Source organism: Humulus lupulus, chromosome 2 (assembly GCF_963169125.1).
Source record: "Humulus lupulus chromosome 2, drHumLupu1.1, whole genome shotgun sequence".
NCBI lineage: Eukaryota > Viridiplantae > Streptophyta > Magnoliopsida > Rosales > Cannabaceae > Humulus > Humulus lupulus.
The window spans coordinates 133683869-133690573 of record NC_084794.1 but is presented as its reverse complement, the minus strand read 5'-3'; positions in this window follow the sequence as shown (position 1 = coordinate 133690573).

Genomic DNA, 6705 nt, shown 5'->3' with positions numbered 1-6705 from the left:
TAAGTTTGAAGTAGCTTATCAGATAGAACATACGATAAGAAAACCTTCCGTTCTCCCTTTTCAAAGTTCGTTTTACCGTTTAAGCCTTTTTGACGAAATCTTGAGTTCTAGGAGTCGGAATCGAGCAAGGATCAAGGCATAGCGATCCTAGGGAAGATTAGAAGCTTCTTAATCGAAGGTTTCCACGGAAAACAACCCAATTGAAGGTAATCGAAGTTTAAGTTTTGAGTTTTTCCGAGTTTCTAAGCTTTGAATTGATTTTGTGAATTGTTGAGTTTTCGGTTCGTTCGAGCCTTGGGTTTTGAGGGTTTTGATGTATGGGGAAGCTTGGGAACTTTGCTTTTATGATTGGGGAATGTTTAGGGATGATTTTGGAGGCTTTGAAGTGTTAGAAATGCAGTTGGGAATGGCCCAGGGTGGAGCGCCGCGGCCCTGTTCTTGAGGCGCCGCGGCCCTTCTTTGAAGAAGCAGGTGGGGAGCTTGTGCTCGCTGGGCGCCGCGGCCCTAGCCTCTGGGAACCCTGGGGGCCGCGGCCCAAGGTGCTAGGGCCGCAGCTCTTGCCCTGTTTTCGCCCCGTTTGCTCGTTTTGACCCCAAGAACCTAGTTTTAGGCCTCGGGAGTGTCCTTACTACCTGGATTAGTTTGGATTGATCTCTTGGAGGTTAGATAATGGTTTGAGACCCTTGATTATCGTGATTATTAATGGTATCCCATATGTGTTGTGATTAGGTAACCGCTAAAGGACTAAAAGCTAAACCGTTCTCAAGGGTCGTCCTTTTGTTCATTCTAGCTCGAATCAAAGGTAAGAAAACTGCACCCCAAGTGTGACATGCATGGATGTTCATGAGGCATGTTGATTGTGAGAATATGGACATGGATTGAATATAGAATGCTTAGCATATGTTGCTCGCTTGGAGGCTAGTGGCTTACTTAGTAGCCACTCTCCCATTTGAAACAGTGACGTGCTTGTCAGTCACTCAGTATGGTTTACCAGAACCTGTTGAAGGCTAGTGGCTTACCTAACAGCCACTCTTCCATTTGAATCAGTGACTTGCTTGTCAGTCACTCAGTATGGTTTACCAGAACCTATTGAAGGCTAGTGGATTACCTAACAGTCACTCTTCCATTTGAATTAGTGACTTGCTTGTCAGTCACTCAGTATGGTTTACCAGAACCTGTTGAAGGCTAGTGGCTTACCTAACAGTCACTCTTCCATTTGAATTAGTGACTTGCCTGTCAGTCACTCAGTGTGGTTTATCAGGACCTCATGTGATATTCACTCATTTGTTTAAAGCTTTATGCTTAGTGTGATTATAATGATAATCATTTGATAATGTTTATGAAAAGTGTTATGTTTTCTTGCTGGGCTTTGGCTCATGGGTGCTATGTGGTACAGGTAAAGGAAAAGAAAATCTCACCTAGCCTTGAGTGGAGAGCTGATGTGGTGTTGTGTACATATGCGGCCGTTTGACCACCACGGCCAAGGAGATCTTAGAGGAACTAGGGGGTTTACCCTTTTTTTGCCGCTTAGGTCGGCGGGACTGTAACTTTACAACTATAGTGACCATTTTGTACTGAGAACCACTTGCAAATGTTTTATTTAGCTCTGCAGAGCAGTTTGTAATAAAATCTCCATTTCCTTTTTATTGGTTTTATACCTTAGCCTGTTAATCACACTTAGAGCACGTTTTTGACCAAAGGACTCAGACAATGAGTCAAATTTCCGGTCCACCGTTCACCATAACTGTTCTGGGGTAGCCAGGGCGTTACAACTTGGTATCAGAGCAATGCCAAGGTTAAGGTTCCTGTAGACTGGCTGGGCATGTACACACATCACTGAAGTCAAGCTCGACTCATGGTTTGGTAACTCTTTATGTAGTTATGTGCATAACTGCCTAAATGTGGTGCAAATGCTTTACCTGTATGCATGAGATATTATGAATTGTTATGTGATACATGCTGAGTGCTGAGTGCCATAAACATGTATCTGTTTGTGAATATTGAATGACTTTGGAATATGATAGCTGTCTGCTTGTTCTTGGACCGTGAGGCGGCAAGAGGTTTAGTTATTACTACCTGATTGGCCGTATTGATTATTGTTTCAGTAAGGTATCAGTGATAGAATGAACCCATAACAGACAGACACTACAGCTGGCCAGAGTGGTCAGGGTCAGAATAATGACAACAGTCAGGGTCAAGAGAATGACCAATCCCAGATTCCACAGCCAGCACCTGCAAACTGGCAGCAATTGTTTAATGATTTGCAGGCTACAGTGTTGAAACAGGGAGAGGAGCTTCGTCTCCTGAGACAGCAACAAGTGCCTGCAGTGGTTAATGTATCAGAGGCACCTTCTGTGTCAGTGCCAGTTACTGGGCAGTTGCCTGGCGTTGAAAATAGATTGGAACCTCTTTATGAGCGGTTCAGGAAGCAACAACCTCCAGTTTTTGAAGGCAGCGCTGATCCTATCAAAGCTGAACAATGGATGAGCATGCTTACCACTATGCTTGACTTTATGAGGGTAGTTGGTAGTGAGAGGGTGGCCTGTGCTGCCTATATATTTCGGGAAGATGCCCGAATTTGGTGGGAGGTGGTTGGCCAGACCAAGGATGTTAATCTCCTGAGCTGGGAGGAGTTTCAGACCTTGTTTAATGAGAAGTACTATAATGATGCTATAAGAGCGGCGAAGGCCGATGAGTTTATGAGGCTATTTCAGGGAAGCTTATCAGTAACTGAATATGCCTTAAAGTTTGACCGTTTGGCAAAGTTTGCCAAAGAGCTGGTGCCCACTGATGGGACCAGGAGAGAGAGATTCCTCCAGGGGCTACAGCCCAGGTTAGCCCGTGACTTTCGCATCACCACTATGGCAGGAGTCACTACTTATGCACAGGTGGTGGAGAAGGCACTTACAGCTGAAATTGCAGAGACTAAAATCTGGCGTGACAATGCAGCCAGAAGAGATTTCAGGAGGACAGTTCCTCCATTTGTTGGTTATGGTAGGGGTGTTGGCCCCAGTGATCAGAAGAGGAAGGTTCCTGATACCTTCCCAGTTCCAGGTCCTGACAGGAGACCTCGTGGTATTACAATAGGTCGTCCTGGGGGCAGTGAAGCCTGGAAGACTCGTCCTGAATGCCCTAGGTGCAAAAGGCGCCATTTGGGGGAGTGTAAGGCAAAGGCCTGCTTTTTGTGTGGAGTAGTGGGTCACTTTAAGAAGGATTGCCCTCAGATAGGGAAAGAGGAACCCAGAAAGGTGGATAGCTCAGCCCCAGCTCAAGTGTTCACGTTGACTCAAGCAGAAGCTGAGGCTTCCCCCTCAGTTGTTACAGGTCAGCTTCTTAGTGCAGGAACCCCTTATCACGTGTTAATTGATTCTGGTGCTACGCATTCCTTTGTTGCTAGTAGCGTTATTGATAGGTTGTGTAGACCTTGTGATTTTTATGCTGTGGGGTTTGGTACTTTGTTACCCACTGGAGAGATAGTGGTATCCAGAAGGTGGGTCAGATCTTTGCCAGTGACAGTGGAGGGCAGAGAGTTGTCAGTGGACTTGATAGAGTTAGTTATGACTGACTTTGATATGATACTGGGTATGAATTGGTTGGCAAAGTATGGGGCAACTATTGATTGCAGAAGGAAGATGGTCACCTTTGAGCCTGAAGGTGAGGATCCTTTTGTGTTTGTTGGTACTTTGCATGGACCCCGTGTTCCTATGATTTCTGTGTTGAGGGCCAGGGATCTTTTGCAGAGAGGATGCATTGGATTCTTAGCCAGTGTGGTCGACACCACTCAGGTCATGCCAGTGAGACCAGAGGAAACTAGACTTGTATGTGAGTTTCTGGACGTGTTTCCAGGATTGCCACCACACAGGGAGATTGAGTTCGTTATAGAACTGGCACCAGGGACGGAGCCAGTGTCTAAGGCACCATACAGAATGGCCCCAGCTAAGTTGAAAGAATTGAATGTGCAGTTGCAAGAGCTGTTAGATTTGGGTTTCATTAGACCTAGTTTCTCACCCTGGGGTGCGCCAGTTCTGTTTTTGAAAAAGAAAGATGGTTCTCTGAGAATGTGTATAGATTACAGGGAACTGAATAAGTTGACAATTAAGAATAAGTATCCTTTGCCAAGGATAGATGATCTGTTCGATCAGTTGCAAGGTATGAAGGTATTCTCTAAGATCGACATTCGTTCTGGTTATCATCAGTTAAGGGTCAAGGAGGGAGATATACCGAAGACTGCCTTCCGTACCAGGTATGGGCATTATGAGTTTCTAGTTATGTCATTTAGATTGACTAATGCCCCTGCTGCTTTCATGGATATGATGAACAGAGTGTTCAGGGATTATTTAGACCAGTTTGTGATCGTCTTCATCGATGATATTCTGGTATATTCTCAGACTGAGTTAGAACATGAGCAGCATCTGAGGTTGGTTCTACAGAGACTGAGAGAACACAGATTGTTTGCAAAATTCAAGAAGTGTGAATTCTGGTTGTCTCAGGTATCCTTTCTTGGACACATTGTTAGTAAGGAGGGGATTAAGGTAGATCCAGCAAAGATCGAAGCAGTCAGAGATTGGCCAAGGCCAAAGAATGCTTCTGAGATTAGAAGTTTCCTTGGATTGGTAGGTTATTACAGGCGGTTCATGGAAGGGTTCTCAAAGATTTCTAGTGCTTTGACTGAGCTGACACGCAAGAGCCAGAAGTTTGTGTGGTCAGATAAGTGTGAGAATAGCTTCCAGGAACTGAAGCAGAGACTGATTACAGCTCCGATTCTGAGTCTTCCGACAGATCAGGAGAAGTTTGTGATTTACTATGACGCTTCTCATCAGGGTTTGGGATGTGTTTTGATGCAATCAGAGAAGGTTATAGCTTATGCTTCTCGGCAGCTGAAGGAGTATGAAAGGAGATATCCTACTCATGATCTAGAGTTGGCGGCTGTGGTTTTTGCTTTGAAAATATGGAGGCATTATCTCTATGGAGAGAAATGTGAGATTTATACAGACCACAAGAGCCTAAAGTACTTCTTCACTCAGAAAGACCTGAACATGAGGCAAAGGCGTTGGCTGGAGTTAGTAAAAGATTATGATTGTGAGATTTTGTATCATCCAGGGAAAGCCAACGTGGTAGCTGATGCTTTAAGCCAGAAGGGTCCGGGGCAGATTCATGGTATGAGGCTGATAGCCAGAGAGTTAGCAGATGATATGACCAGAGCTGGTATAGAGTTGCTGGTGGGCCAGTTAGCTAACATTACGCTACAGTCTACGCTGTTAGAAATGATCAAAGAGGGTCAGTTGAGTGATCCACAGTTGATCAAGATTAGGGAGGATGTTCTGGCTGGAGCATCCAAGGATTATACAGTGTTTGAGGTTGGCTTGTTGAGATACAAGGGACGGATATGTGTTCCGTTAGACACTGCATTAAGGCGAGAGATTCTGGATGAATCTCATACTACACCTTACTCTTTGCATCCAGGCACCACGAAGATGTACCAGGATGTGAGATCGTTATATTGGTGGCCGAGGATGAAGAGAGATGTAGTAGAATATGTGGCTAAGTGCTTGACATGTCAACAGGTCAAGGCTGAGCATCAGAGGCCAGCAGGGACACTGCAGCCTCTGGATATCTCAGAGTGGAAGTGGGAAGACATCACAATGGACTTTGTGGTGGGCTTACCCAGGACTACTGGTCAGCATGATTCCATTTGGGTGATAGTGGATCGCTACACCAAGTCGGCTCACTTTCTGCCAGTGAGGACTACATATACAGTTGATCAGTATGCAGATCTCTATGTGAGGGAGATTGTGCGGCTCCATGGTGCACCTAGGTCGATTGTGTCAGATCGGGACCCCACTTTTACTTCCAAGTTTTGGAAGAGTTTACAGACAGCCATGGGGACACAGTTGAAATTCAGTACAGCTTATCATCCTCAGACAGATGGCCAATCTGAGAGGACGATCCAGATTCTGGAGGACATGCTAAGAGCATGTGTACTGGATTTCGGTGGATGTTGGAGTAAGTATCTGCCTTTGATAGAGTTCTCCTACAACAACAGTTACCAATCTACCATTGGAGTAGCACCTTATGAGATGCTATATGGTAGGAAGTGCAGATCTCCCATCCATTAGGATGAGACAGGAGAAAGGAGATACTTAGGTCCTGATGCAGTTCAGAGGACCAGTGAGGCTATAGAGAAGATTAGAGCTAGAATGCTTGCTTCTCAGAGTAGACAGAAGAGCTATGCTGATCCCAAGCGCAGGAACGTGGAGTTCCAGGTAGGAGACTATGTTTTCCTCAGAGTCTCACCATGGAAAGGGGTGAGAAGGTTTGGGAAGAAAGGCAAGCTGAGTCCTAGATTTGTAGGTCCATTTGAGATCCTGGAGAGGATTGGTCAGGTGGCTTACAGATTGGCTTTGCCTCCGGCGTTGTCTGCCGTGCATAATGCATTCCATGTATCAGCTCTTCGGAGGTATGTATCTGATGTGGGCCATATTCTGAGTTATGAAGATCTGGAGCTTGAGCCAGATCTCTCCTTTGAGGAGCAGCCAGTTTAGATACTTGATAGAAAGGACAAGGTCCTCAGGAATAAGACAATACCTTTGGTTAAGGTATTGTGGAGGAACAGCAAGATCGAGGAGGCGACCTGGGAGCTGGAGTCGGATATGCAGAGTCAGTATCCCGAGCTGTTCAGGTAAATTTCGAGGATGAAATTTCAGT